At 41.0% G+C, this 15,418-nt stretch overlaps 1 non-coding gene across 1 annotated transcript; it reads left to right on the forward strand.

Annotated features, from left to right (window-relative positions):
• Positions 1-6,010: 6,010 nt before the first annotated feature.
• Positions 6,011-6,083, forward strand: TRNAV-UAC (transfer RNA valine (anticodon UAC)). Its single transcript has one exon. It is a non-coding gene; the product is annotated as a tRNA-Val (tRNA).
• The last annotated feature ends 9,335 nt before the right edge of the window (positions 6,084-15,418 follow it).

Raw genomic sequence — 15,418 nt, forward strand, 5'->3', positions numbered from 1 at the left:
AGTCGTGCACTCCACAAATCTTGTCTTTATAGAAGAGTGGCAAGAAGAAGTGGCCATTATTGAAAGAAAGCCATAAGAAGTCCCATTTGCAGTTTGTGAGAAGCCATGTGGGGGACACAGCAAACATGTGGATGAAGGTGCTCTGATCAGATAAGACCAAAATGTAACTTTTTGGCCAAATGGCTAAACACTATGTTTGGCTTAAAACGAACACTGCACATCACCCTGAACACACCATCCCCACCATGAAAAATAGTGGTGGCAGCATCATGTTGTGGGGATGCTTTTCTTCAGCAGGGACAGGGAAGCTGGTCAGAGTTGATGGGAAGATGGATGGAGCCAAATACAGGGCAGAAAAACAGAGTCTGCAAAATACTTGAGACTGGGGTGGATGTTCACCTTTCAGCAGGACAATGACCCTAAACATACAGCCAGAGCTACTGGTTTAGATCAAAGCATATTCATGTGTTAGAATGGCCCAGTCAAAGTCCAGACCTAAATCCAATTGAAAATCGGTGGCAAGATTTGAAAATTGCTGTTCACAGACACTCTCCATCCAATCTGACAGTGCTTGAACGATTTTGCAAAGAACAATGGGCAAACATTTCACATTTTATATGTGCAAAGCTGGTAGAGACATCCGCAAAAAGACTTTCAACTGTAATTGCAGCGAAAGGTGGTTCTACAAAGTATTGACTCAAGGGGGCTAAATACAAATGCATGCCACACTTTTCAGATATTTATTTGTAAAAAAAATTTTGAAAACCATTTATCATTTTCCTTCCACTTCACAATATGTGCCACTCTGTGTTGGTTTATCACATTAAAATATATTTACGTTTTTGGTTGTAACATGACAAAATGTGGACAATTTCAAGGGTATGAATACTTTATCAAGGCACTGTAGGCATGACTAACAAATTAAACTAACATTATTTGAGCAGTTATAAAACTGTGTTTTCCGTTTGGGATAAAAAGTTTTACATAAATGATTTTAAAAAACCTAATGCGGCCACCACACCTAAGAACTGTTGAGTTGCAATATATAAAAATGTTATTTTTGGGTTTAACATCATTTGAAGTCTAGTCAGACAAGGTGAGTATTTTTGGTTTTAGATGCTTGATTTTTAAAGTGTTTCTAAACCCAGGACCCTGCATTCACTATATCTGGTCTCCCACAGTACACAGAACACATTTTGATGGAAATGCAATTATTTTAGTAAATATAAAGTGCTAAATACCTTTTCTCATCAGCAGTATATAGCAGTCTTGTGACTTCTATCAGTGTTCAGCAGAGCACTGGTTAAAGCTTGTAGGAGGAGTTTGCATTCTCCTCTCACTGTCCTATGAGGCTGCAAGACCCCTGACCCTCTGTCAGGACAACGCTGATTGGCCCTGTGCTGATCACATGCACCCTCCCAAAGAAAAAAAAAACTCCCTAACCATACACACTAGTGTTTTATGTCATCATACAGCATCATGACAACATTAATATTTCTAGGTTTTGGGAAACTTTAGGTATGACATCTATAATGCCCTAAAAGGGTATTTGTTCCATTTAAACCCCCCCCCCTCCCAGCTACAATTACAATCAGCACCTCCTGCCATTCTCCTAGATTGTAAGCTCCAAGGAGCAGGGCCCTCGAACCCCTCATGTATTGTATTGTTAACAGGGGCGGACTGACCATTTGGAAACTCGGGCACTGCCTGAGGGCCCGGGGTCAGTAGGGAGCCCAATGAGATGCCCCTGGTACCTTTTTCATAGGCTTTTTGAGTTTGGGCAAGGACACAGGGGCCCCATGATCCCCTAATGCCCAGGGGCCCCATGAGTTGTCAGTCCGCCCGATTGTTACTGTACTGTCTCGTGTACTGTCTCCCATTATAATGTACAGCGCTGAGCAAACTTCTTGGCGATATATAGAAACTGTATAATAATAATAATAATAATTCTGGCCTAGGCCAGACTGACATGTCCCTGGTCCTGGAGCCTCCTGGGATACTCACATTACATCTCCCAGAAGACTGAAAGACCAGGAACACAAAGAAGCCGAAGGGTGGGCCCAGTGTGTCATCAGTAGCTGGCTATCTAAACCCGGAAGGGGCAGCAAGCTAAAGAGGATCAAGATGACGGTGCTTGACCTGGGCTATGTCACCTAGACAGTGGATCACAGTGGGACAGAGGATGAGTATTTTTTTATTGAAGATAAAACAGCAGTACAGATAAGAGGGAAGAAGTACATGGGGGAGTAATGTTCATCTTTAACAAAATATCAATAACATATCAAATATTTTATAACAATATCAATTATTAGGAGAGAAAGCTGTAATGGTAAAGGTCTAGGAGTGTCCTAACATACAGGTCAGAGAAACAGGCTTACATAACCTAATAATAATTTGCATTGAGAAGAAATCACAAAAGAGAACATTAAGAAGCTGTGATTCATCCTTAGTCCCTGGAGGTGTAATTATCTCATATTAGTGCTGTCAGGTATCGCTGTTAATTAAAGATAAACTTCCTACAAACATGGCTTAAGTCAAATTTGACCAGTAATAATGAAAAGGGAATTTAATCTTGTATGAGACAGAGCGTGGTACAAAACAATTCTCTATCATGAAAAGAACAGGCATAAAAAGATTATCACCCAATCCAGCAATTTCCCCTGTTCTAATACAGATAGATACTTCCAAATGTAACAAACTCTCTCAAGCAGCAGACATTGTAAGGGCTCATTCACACAGGCATCTAAAACAATACCTTTGGATAGCATATAGGTTTGTACACATCTAAATTCAGCACTATAGGAATCAATAGAGATATAAACACAGCTGGGTCTACAAATAAAAATGTGTGATGCATTTAGCTGCATCCTGCCCTGTATAGATCTGCAGATTTTATGTGTGTAAGCACGTTCAATCCAAAGTAAACATGTGTGCATTGTACAGGATGCTGGGGATCTGTTGGGGATGGCAGGTATATTTCCCTGCTGTTTGGGTTGTGGTCCCTTTAATGGAGGTGAATTTTATACAGTTTAAGTAGTCATGGGTTCTCACTCATGCAGAGTGTGGGGTTCCTGGGTAGCCTGCTTGGAGAGGACTGATTTACAGGGCTTCTAGGATTGTTAATTCCCTGTTTGGGACTTAGAATTCAGAGGTTTTGGAGAGACTTTTGTCTGGCAAAGAACCTCCAAACACTGATTACAGAGACTTTGATCCTGAAGGGCTGGCTTAGCCACTTTCCGGCAGCTTTTCCAGGCAGGGGAACACAGCGGATCACAGTGCTCTGTGAGCCACCGGGTATCATGTTATCACTATGACCAATCATAGCAATCAAATGATAACGAGGCTTAAATTCATGACTATTGTGATGCCATGATTGTCCCACAGCTATCACATGGTACCTGAGCCAATCACAGCACCTTGTACCATGTGATAGCTGTGGGGCAATCACAAAATCACAATAGTAAACAAGAGTCATGAATGAAAGCCATTACTGACAGTTCAAATGATTGCTGTTACAGTGATCATCACTGTAACAAGTAATCACAGTGTAAAAAAAATAATTCACTGATCACCGTCCAGAATAGTACAGTGTCATAATGGTAACAATGAACTGTTCTGATGACAGTATGTAAAAAAAATGTAAAAAGAAAAAATATTAAAAATGTTGGATAAAACATGTTTATTTATTTATATACTTTCACCAGTATCCCTGATCACTGCCACACCAGTCATGATGACGCTGTACTGCAATGGTGGCAGAATGTAAAAAAAAAAAAAATGGAAAATAAATGTTATTTAATATCTTAATTTTCCAAAAAATTGTGACAAAAAAATTAAATTTTCAAAAAACTAACCATGCCACTTACTAAATACCTCAGATTGTCTACTTATCAAAAATGGATCATTTGGGGGATATTTGTACTGTTCTTGCATTTTAGGGCCTCAAGAAATAAGATGGCCATCAGGTTTCTCACTTTTAAATATATATATCATATTTTGTAAACTCAATAATTTTCACAAGACTAAATAATATATACTGATTTGGGGTATTTTTTCCAAAGAAAATGTAGCATAATACATTTTGGCCTAAACTTATAAAGAAAGATTATTTTTTTGCTAAATATTATAACAGAAACTAAGAGAAACGTGTTTTTTTTTCAAAATGTTCAAAATTTTTTCTTTTTTATAGCAACAAATAAAAAATACCACCGAAAGAAGGGGTAAAACCTTCCAGAGGTCAAGTGGTTAAGCCACCTGTAGGAGAGGCCTATAGAGGAACAGGAAGGTGTGAGCAGCTGTCTGTGAAGTGGAGTGTGCAGCAGTACACACTGGTGAAGTCAAAGTGGTGGACTGCTGGTGGACCCTGTATAACAGCTTCAAACCTTCTTTTTGGGACCCCCTGAGGTAGCAGGGACATATTCCTGTTAGGGGACAAGTTGGTGGTGGTGAGCCAAGCGTTTGATTTTTATTATACCAGCAGCAGGGGTGGCAATTGCCCCCTGGGCTGCTCTGATGTCCTGTGAAAAGACCGCACCGCTTCCGCCGCAGACGTGCCTAAAGGCTTCCTGGTGAAGAGAAGCAAAAAGCCCCCGCTGGTGTCCTACTGAGTTCAGGATGAGGACGAGGGTAGTGTGCAGGCATGGATAGTGCAGGGGCAGACTGACCATTTGGAAACTCAGGCACTGCCCAAGGGCCTGGGGTCAGTAGGGGGCCCCATGAGATGCCCCTGGTACCTTTTTCATAGGCTTTTTTTAATTTGGCCAAGGACACAGGGGCCCCATGATCCCCTATTGCCCGGGGGGCCCCATGAGTTGTCAGTCCGCCCCTGGGATGGTGTATGCCATGGCGGAGTAGAGGCCAGCTCCATGCCCCACCGGAGGCTCTTCTCCCCCTGCTAACCCCGACAAGCTGCCCTGGCTCCACCCCTGCAGCCCCCAACCTCCCCCTGCTGGCCAGTTCAGGAACTTGGAGTTAGTGCAGCAGGCGCTGTCCATCCCAACCTGCCAGGTGAGCAGAGAGTACCTGGAGCCGATCTTCAGCCTGGGATGGGAGTCGGGAGAAGACAGGGAAGAAGAGCAGGAGGGGGCTGTGCCATGGACATCTGCGTTGTATTTGCCCCCTCAGCCAAAAGTTGGCAGTCAGCCCCTGACCAGGAGTATGGACCGTTTGTTTTATTTTTGCCAAGTGCCAGTTCACACTGATGTGGTGCAGGATCTGTAGCGATTCCTGTGCGTTTCCTGCGCATCACATTGCTCTTTGTTCATATGAACTGCTGTGGGTGTCCATGTTAACACCCCAAAAACAGGTCACAAAACGCAGTGCGATTGGCTGAATCAGATCACATGGGTGTGAACACTCATGTCATCCAATTCCAGTGTGGAAAAAAAAAAAAAAAAAGTAGTGCATGCACCTTTTCTGCGGGTGCAGTGCGATTTGAGCCATACAAAATGAATGGCTCAAAACAAATTGCATAGGAATGTGGTGCGATGCGGTTTCCCGCACGATAGTGTGAAGCGGCACTGAATGAAGCTGGTTTTTTGTTTACCTGTGCAAGTTCAATAGAGTCTGTCAATGTTACAAGTAATGGGGGGTGATCCTGAGTTTCCATATTACAGCCCATACATGCAGAAAGTCATCAAGCCGCCTTGACAAACGCATAAGTATGGAACAAATATTCCTGCGATCCTGCGCAAAATATGCACCTAAAGTGCTCATGTTTAGATGAATACTGCATATGTAGATTTTTGGTTCCAGCTGTGTGTGTATGGCCCATGTATTCCTCAGACCTCAAATTCCTCTATAAATCTGCTGCATAGGTCAGTGTGGTGAGAGATACATGGGTGCTGCTATCTAGTGGTAGGAAAAGTCCCATTTCAAAGAGAAAAAAAAAAAAGAAAGAAGTGGATACTTTTTGCTAACAGTATTAAAATCCTGTAAAAACTGAACATGTTCCATACAAGAACAAAGGTAGTAAAAAGGGATACAATGTTTTCCTACATCCTGACAGATTGGTTCCATAGTGTAGTGGTTATCACGTCTGCTTTACACGCAGAAGGTCCTGGGTTCGAGCCCCAGTGGAACCATGTTTTAGCTTTTCTGACTTGCAGACAGATTTTTGGACTATATGATTGAGATTCTTCTTTTTGCAGTGTATGCAGCACCCACGCCATCGATCCTTCATATTTCCTGTTATTTCTATTGCTATCATTTCTTTTTCCAATAATCTATCATTTCAATTACTGTTAAGTTGATGTAGCCCCTCTTTAGCATTTTCCTTTTTGGGACTGGACATTATGAAAGCCAGATGTGGAAAGGAGTTTGCTGCTTGGAAAGGGTTAATTTAATATATCATTAAGGATGGGGAGAGAAGATGGGGGGGGGGATTGGTGCTAATATCAAACAGCATTATGTGTTGCAGTAACACACTCATTGCACAGAACAAGACATACACAGAGAAGCATGTAGACATGTTGATCAGCTTTGTGTGATTCGAGAATTCCACGGAATGGATTTGTTTGATTTTTTCCTTTGAATTATGGATCATCTATAATTAGAGGAACACGTCTACTAGTGAGGAAGGGGACTGCCAATGATCAGTAATCCGATAGGGAGCACTGCCCTCTAATGGTCGTCTGACGTCAAGGCAGCTTTTCTGGAAAGAGTATAAATTGTGTTACATCCATTGAAAAAAATCCCCTGCAAGGTAAAGACATAATGTGTTAGTATGCATCGCACACTAGCACATTCTGCAATCCTTACCTTAAAGTGTTACTACACGCAGGACCCTGCATTCACTATATCCAGTCTCCCACAGTAAACACAATGTGGAAATGCAATTATTTTAGTAAATATAAACTGCTGAATACCATCAGGAGTATATAGCAGTCTTGTGACTTCTATCAGTGTCCAGCAGAGCACTGCTTAATCTTGTAGGAGGTGTTTTCATTTTGCTCCAACTGTCCTATGAGGTTGCATAACCCCTGACACTCTGTCTGGACAGTGCTAATTGGCCCTGTGCTGATCACATACACTCTCCCAAAGAGAAAAAAAAAACTCTAGCAATACACACTAAACTGAGCATGTGCAGAGTGACTCCTAGAGCTCTGTACTAACAGATGGATTGGGGACAGCAGAAGAAGGGGAGGATCAGAGAATACAGGATCAAACAGCCTTTTTACACAATGCAGAGGATTAACCCCTTAGGTTCCACAGTAAATATAACAAGCATGCTTTACGGCATAAACAGACTGATTTTACTGTTGTGGGTTTAGTAACACTTTAACCGGTTCCGTGCCACCCTATAGCATAAATACTGCTATACGGCGGCATGGGTGTATAAAATCACACACACATATATATATATATATATGTGTGATTGTGCAGTTCCGGGTAGGGGGTGTGCATGCACCGCATGTAGCCTTCCTGTGCCAGCATTCGCACCCTCAGCTGTCACTCACCAGCTCATTTGGAACAAAAATATATTTGAAATATATTTACATACACGCACACATACTGCATGTTGCAAAGCATTTTTATTACAAAATATATGAAAACTATTTTTTGTATTTCAATGGTTTTTATTAATTTATAAACATTTCAAGAAAACGTGAGCAACAATACACACCCACGCAGGAGCTAACAATTGCACATAAAAAAATAAAGAAACCTAGTGCTCTAACACCAACAGAGCAAAAGGTGTGCCCACGCAGGGGCTATCAATGGCACATAGATTGCAAAAACAGTGATAGAACACTGACAGTAGCTCAAAGGCAGCTATCCACAGCCTCACAAAGGACAAACAAAAATAGAAAGGAAAGAGGAGTAGAAAAGGAAGCAGACAAGACCAGGAGCAGGGGTCCAGGAACACCAATACCAAATAACATCACAAACCCTCACGTAAGCGATCAGCCAATCTCCTCTTAACCGCTTAAGGACCGCCCAATAGCAGATATACTGCTACAGGGTGGCACCTGTGTGCAGAATCACGTGTATATATATACGTGATTTTGCATTTCTGGGTAGGAGGTGTGCGCCCTACCCGCGTTGCAATTCATGGCCACGGATGTCAATCACTGGGTCCCGGCCGGTAATTACCCACCGACGTCCGGTGATTACTGAGCATCTCTGACAGGGAGTAATATTGTTTTGTTTACAATCTTCCTCCCTCTCGGCTCGAGTACACTACTCGGAATGGCTGTGCAAAGTACAGCCATCCCGATCAGTGTGCTTCCAGTGATGAATACCCCGGTCCCCTAGTAAAACACTCCCAGCACACAGTTAACCCTTTGATCTCCTCTCACATTAGCCCCTTTCTTCCCATTGCCATTAGTACAGTGTCAGTGCTTTTTTTTAGCACTGATCACTGTATTGGTGTCACTGACACCAAGTCAGTTCCCCCCAGTGTCAGAATGTCCCACTAAAAGTCGCTGATCGCCACCATTACTAGTAGAATAAAGAAAAATCCCATTATACCGCCATTTGTAAACGCTATAACTTTCACATAAACCAATTAATTTACATGTAGTGGGATTTTTAGCAAAGACATGTAGCCGAATACATTTTGGCCTAAATTTATGATGAAATTTTATTTTTTTAAATTTTTTTACTGGACATCTTTAATAGCAAAAAGTCCAAAACACTGTTTTTTTTTATAGCGCAAAAAATAAAAACCGCAGTCGATCAAATACCTGCGAAAGAAAGATAGATTCGTGGGAAAAAAAGTGGGTCTATACAAAGTGAATCCCTATCAATGGAGGATCCATCACCTATTTGTGTTGTTTATTGGATCGACATATATATATATATATATTTTTTTTTTCACATATTGTAGCGCTACACCAATATCATTGTTTATTTGCTATTGCACCTTTTAGTATAGGTTAGGGCAGGGCTTAAAATTTCAAGTCCTGAGCTACTAGCCAGGCCTTAGAGTTACACGCCACCAACAAACACACACAGAGGCACCTGTACACACACACAGACATGTACATACACACACACACACACACACACACACACACACACACACACGTACACACAGCAGAGACACAGGTATACACACAGGCACGTATACACACAGATACTTGTACATACCAGGGGCGGAATGACCATTTGGAAACTCGGGCACGGGGTCAGTAGGGGCCCCATGAGATGCCCCTGGTACCTTTTTCATAGGCTTTTTTGAGTTTGGGCAAGGACACAGGGGCCCCATGATCCCCTATTGCCCGGGGGCCCCATGAGTTGTCAGTCTGTCCCTGGTACATACACAGAAATACACACGCACAGACACATGTACATAAATACACAGACACATGTACACAGACACATGTACGTACCTACACACACACATACATGCGCACACACACATAGACACATACATGTACATACACGCAGATACATGTACAGATACACACAGACACATGTACAATTGTACATGCATACACACACACGTACAAACACACACATAAAAAGTTGCAGTACTTCGTTGTTCACTCACAAATCTGAGTACTGCACTCTAGGGGGAGGCAGAGAGCACAGCACACACTCCTTGCTTTGCTTTCACTGCACTCAGCTATTGAGCAGTCTGACGGCTCCCAGTGCCAATGACAGATCCGGCTTGAGCTCCGAGCCTGCTCAGCAAGATGGCCCTTGGTGACACACTCGCCCCCACCATAATTTCCACCATAATTTCCACTCGCCATTGGCGAGCAGGCGAGTGAAAATTTCAAGCACTGGGTTAGGGTGTTAGCAGCTTGATTTATTTTTATCTATTTTAGCTCAGGAGGAATATTTCTTAAATTTCGTGGAAAAAAAGGACGTCAATTTCATTTCATTTCATGACCACACAATTGTCAGTTAAAGTAACATAGCGCCGTAACGCAAAAAATGGCCTGGTCATGAAGGGGGGTAAATCCTGTGGAGGGCGAGGGGTTAAGGGGCCCCCACATGGAAAGTTAAATCAAAAGAACTCCCATAGTGAAGTAGGTTTAAACCATTTATTAAATAAAAGCAGCAAAGTGCTTACTTACATAAAAACGAAGGGTCCATTTATTATTTTGTGTTCACATATCGGGTCACGATCAGTTATGATATATTCATATTGTTTATTCTTCATTCACTGAATTGATTGTCTTATTATCATTTATCATTATTTTCTATTTGTTCACCTGTTGCATGTATCATTAATTTATATCATTCTATTCATTTCACTTGGTTTTGCCACATATTTATTATTTATTAATTGGGTAGCGCAGCATTCATATTCATATACATAGAAAAAAGCTGGTTACCCAAACTCTTACAGATTGCACCACATCACCTAATAGGTAACAGATATTCATAAAGAATTGGATAGCGATGCTCTCCAAGTGGACACATCAGGGGGAGGACAGGCAAAGACACACATGCACCAGCAAGGACCGCATAGCGGTGGCCATTGAGGGAATCTGTCAAATATAATCAATGCCATAGATCAGAAAAGAGTGTCCTACTTGTTGTTTGACACACAAGAATAAAATATCTATCTATCTATCTATCTATCTATCGGGGGCTGACTGACAACTCATGGGGCCCCCGGGCAACAGGGGGTCATGGGGCCCCTATGTCCTTGCCCAAACTCAAAAAAGCATATGAAAAAGGTACCAGGGGCATCTCATGGGGCCCCCTACTGACCCCGGGCAGTGCCCGAGTTTCCAAATGGTCAGTCCGCCCCTGAGATTATATATATATATATATATATATATATATATATATATATATATATTGTGACAGTGTGGCAATCTGTCACGATGTGGAAAGGTTATTTCACCCAGGATTCTCAACCAGGCAGGTTGAGGGGCTCCAAGGGGTTGATGTATTGCAGGGGAAACTGGCTTTTCGGTTTCCTCATTTATTCATTAAGTCCGTTTTGAGATCTGGAGCCTGGAGATTTCAAAGAGATCTGGGAGGGATAAAATCTCCAATCCTGGGACCAGGTTTTGGAAATGGCCAGGACACTGATTGCACAGGTGTGTGCAGGCCATTTCATAGAGGCCTAACCATGGTTCTGGGCTCCACCCCGGCAGACGGAGTCAGGAGGGCTCCACCAAGGAAGGTAGAAGCCAGACTAGCTGTGTGCTAGTGGCCAGCTGTGTGCGAGAGCCATAATTTGGGAAGAGTCTGCAGGAGACAGACATCAAACTGCATACAAGCCAGGAGACTGAATCTTTGTTGTTTTTGCTTGATGGTGGATATTCCTGAGTGGGAAGCTTTATGTGACGGGACGTTCTTTTAAATAAAATTGGGCAAAAAGGCCCTTAAAAAGAAGCGAGTTGCTGTGTGCTTTTGAAAGGAAAAGCTCTACCACTGGAAGCGAGTTCCCACAATATATATGTGTATAGTATGCTCCTGCATCTAAATGATTGGTATATGGGGTATAAAATAGATAATATAATATGATAGTCAATAGTCCAAAACATCCACTTAGGTAAGGGTAAGAAAAAATATATCTATGTAAGCCCAAATCCAAAACAAAATGGCCCCACTAAGTGGAGAGCACAGGAAGACATTGAAGTATTATAGTATAATGAAGCGCTCACCATAGTGCCTTTGTGTCATCACATGGAGCCATCCATCAAAAAGAGTGGAAATGCAGGGGAGCTGGTATAAATAGTAATGACACAAGATTTACACACCAATGGCTGAACAGCCTGTGTTGGCCCCAAATGTGGTTAATGATTGGATAGAACAATTATCCCCTCTATAGCTGCGTGGTGCCTCAAAACACGAGTGGCCTCCATTCCTTACAGTCAATACCTTCGTGCCAGATGCAACTGCTTCTATGATATATTATTCAATAAAGAAGCAGATGTGTTAAGAGAACGTCCATTGGAGTGTGGCTATACAACTCCTGTTGGAAAAAAGCATCCATAAAAGCTTGTTTAGCCACATATAACGGCCTCCTTTTTTCTATCAAAACTAAAATTTATGTGACGACACTGTACATATTGTCACTTGGTATTCTACACCAGCCTTTCTCAACCAGGGTGCCTTGAGGTTTCTTCAGGGGTGTCTTGGCAAAATGTCTGAAAGTTGCACAAAACTTGTATACAAGCCAGCGGGTGGAACAAGCCTGCTTTTTAGAAATGAAAAATCACAGGTTTTCATTGTGCACCATTATGACCTTGTATACCCGCCAGCGGCCTGACAACCAATGACATCATCATTTGATAAGGAGGATGTCAGCAGCCTGCACAGCATCCTAGTTTGACCCTCCCCTGCCCCTCTCCATCAGTGCTGGGGTCACATTAGCTCAGTGATGGAGAAAAACTGAGGGAGAGGAGAAACATTGGAATACTAGTCAGTACCAGTGTGCAAAAGTGTATTTGCTTTGGAAGAATAAATCACCTATAATGATGGGTGTCCTACATGTGTGGATGTTGCAGTGTTATATACAACTTTTGGAATAGTTTTTCACATTTTAGAATGGGATGCCTCAAGAATGTCCATAATTTTAAAGGCTGCCACGGGACTGTCCATAGTTTTAGAGGGTGCCTCGGGACGGTCCATGATTTTAAAGGAGGCCTCGGGACGGTCCATGATTTTAAAGGAGGCCTCGGGACGGTCCATGATTTTAAAGGAGGCCTCGGGACTGTCCATGATTTCAAAGGGTGCCGCGGGACTGTCCATGATTTCAAAGGGTGCCGCGGGACTGTCCATGATTTCAAAGGGTGCCGCAGGACTGTCCATGATTTCAAAGGGTGCCGCGGGACTGTCCATGATTTCAAAGGGTGCCACGGGACTGTCCATGATTTCAAAGGAGGCCTCTGGACGGTCCATGATTTTAAAGGAGGCCTCTGAACGGTCCATAATTTTAAAGGAGGCCTCTGGACGGTCCATAATTTTAAAGGAGGCCTCTGGACGGTCCATAATTTTAAAGGAGGCCTCTGGACGGTCCATAATTTTAAAGGAGGCCTCAGGACAGTCCATAATCTTAAAGGATGCCTCGGGACTGTCCATGATTTTAAAGGGTGCCTCAGGACAGTCCATAATTTTAAAGGGGGCCTCGGGATGGTCCATAATTGTAAAGGGGCCTCAGAACAGTTCAAAATTTTAAAGGGTACCTTGGGACTGTCCATGATTTTAATGGGTGCCTCAGGACCATCCATAATTTTAAAGGGTGGCTCAAAACTGTCCATAATTTTAAAGGGTGCCTCAGGACCATCAATAATTTTAAAGGGTGCCTCAAAACTGTCCATATTTTTAAAGGGTGCCTTGAATGAAAAAAGGTTGAAAAACACTGCACTAGAGAGATTACCGGCAGGAGGAAGGAAGTTCTGATTCCTCTATAAAGATCTTTGTATCACTAGAGGGGTCACCAGCAGGAGAAAGGAGGTCCCAAATCCTCTATATAGATCTTTATATCAATAGAGGGGTCACCGGCAGTAGGAAGGAGGTCCCGATTCCTCTATATAGATCTTTATATCACTAGAGGAGTCACCAGCAGGAGGAATGAGGTCCCGATTCCTCTATATACATCTTTATTAGAGATGAGCGAATCGAACCAGGCAAAGTGGAATTCGTTTCGAATTTCAGGAAAAATTCGATTCGCGTCGAATCCGAATATTTGCATAATTCGGGTGCGCGAATCGGATTTTTCCCGATCAGCCGGCAAAAGTGTCCCTGCAGAGAGCTCCGCTATTTCTGACAGTTCTCTGACAGTTCCTTCACATGTACAGCGGTTGAAACATTGTATCTATTTGTTTCCATTTAGGATACAGATGTTTTTATTCGGAAATAAATAGATACAATGTTTCAACCGCTGTACATGTGAAGGAACTGTCAGAGAACTGTCAGAAATAGCGGAGCTCTCTGCAGATACACTTTTTGCTGTACTGGAATACATCTTCTTTTCATTCTTCTTTTCATTCTTCTCATTCTTCTTTTCATTCTTCTTCTCATTCTTCTTTTCATTCTTCTTCTTCTTTTCATTCTTCTTTTCATTCTTCTCATTCTTCTTTTCTTCTTCATGAAAAGAAGAATGAGAAGAAGAATGAAAAGAAGAATGAAAAGAAGAATGAGAAGAATGAAAAGAAGAATGAAAAGAAGAAGAATGAAAAGAAGAATGAGAAGAAGAATGAGAAGAATGAAAAGAAGAATAAGAATGAAAAGAAGAATGAAAAGAAGAAGAAGAATGAAAAGAAGAATGAAAAGAAGAAGAAGAATAATCTTTTCATTCTTCTCATTCTTCTTTTCATTCTTCTTTTCATTCTTCTTCTTCTTCTTTTCATTCTTCTTCTTCTTTTCATTCTTCTTCTTCTTCTTCTTTTCATTCTTCTTTTCATTCTTCTTCTTCTTCTTTTCATTCTTCTCATTCTTCTTTTCATTCTTCTTCTTCTTCTTTTCATTCTTCTTCTTCTTTTCATTCTTCTTTTCATTCTTCTTCTTCTTCTTTTCATTATTCTTCTTCTTCTTTTCATTCTTCTTCTTCTTTTCATTCTTCTTCTTCTTCTTTTCATTCTTCTTTTCATTCTTCTCATTCTTCTTTTCATTCTTCTTCTCATTCTTCTTTTCATTCTTCTTTTCATTCTTTTCATTCTTCTTTTCTTCTTCATGAAAAGAAGAATGAGAAGAAGAATGAAAAGAAGAATGAAAAGAAGAAGAAGAATGAAAAGAAGAATGAGAAGAAGAATGAAAAGAAGAATGAAAAGAAGAATGAGAAGAATGAAAAGAAGAAGAAGAATGAGAAGAAGAATGAGAAGAAGAATGAAAAGAAGAATGAGAAGAAGAATGAGAAGAATGAAAAGAAGAATGAGAAGAATGAAAAGAAGAATGAAAAGAAGAGAAGAATGAAAAGAAGAAGAAGAATGAAAAGAAGAATGAAAAGAAGAAGAAGAAGAATCTTTTCATTCTTCTCATTCTTCTTTTCATTCTTCTTTTCATTCTTCTTCTTTTCATTCTTCTTCTTCTTCTTTTCATTCTTCTTCTTCTTCTTTTCATTCTTCTTCTTCTTTTCATTCTTCTTCTTTTCATTCTTCTTCTTCTTTTCATTCTTCTTTTCATTCTTCTCATTCTTCTTTTCATTCTTCTCATTCTTCTTTTCATTCTTCTTCTCATTCTTCTTTTCATTCTTCTTCTTCTTCTTTTCATTCTTCTTTTCATTCTTCTCATTCTTCTTTTCTTCTTCATGAAAAGAAGAATGAGAAGAAGAATGAAAAGAAGAATGAGAAGAAGAATGAAAAGAAGAATGAAAAGAAGAATGAGAAGAATGAAAAGAAGAATGAAAAGAAGAAGAAGAATGAAAAGAAGAATGAGAAGAAGAATGAGAAGAATGAAAAGAAGAATAAGAATGAAAAGAAGAATGAAAAGAAGAAGAATGAAAAGAAGAAGAATGAAAAGAAGAATGAAAAGAAGAAGAAGAAGAATCTTTTCATTCTTCTCA

Source organism: Staurois parvus, unplaced genomic scaffold (genome assembly GCF_062004578.1).
Source record: "Staurois parvus isolate SC_StPar_1 unplaced genomic scaffold, SC_StPar_1.0 ptg000327l, whole genome shotgun sequence".
Lineage (NCBI taxonomy): Eukaryota > Metazoa > Chordata > Amphibia > Anura > Ranidae > Staurois > Staurois parvus.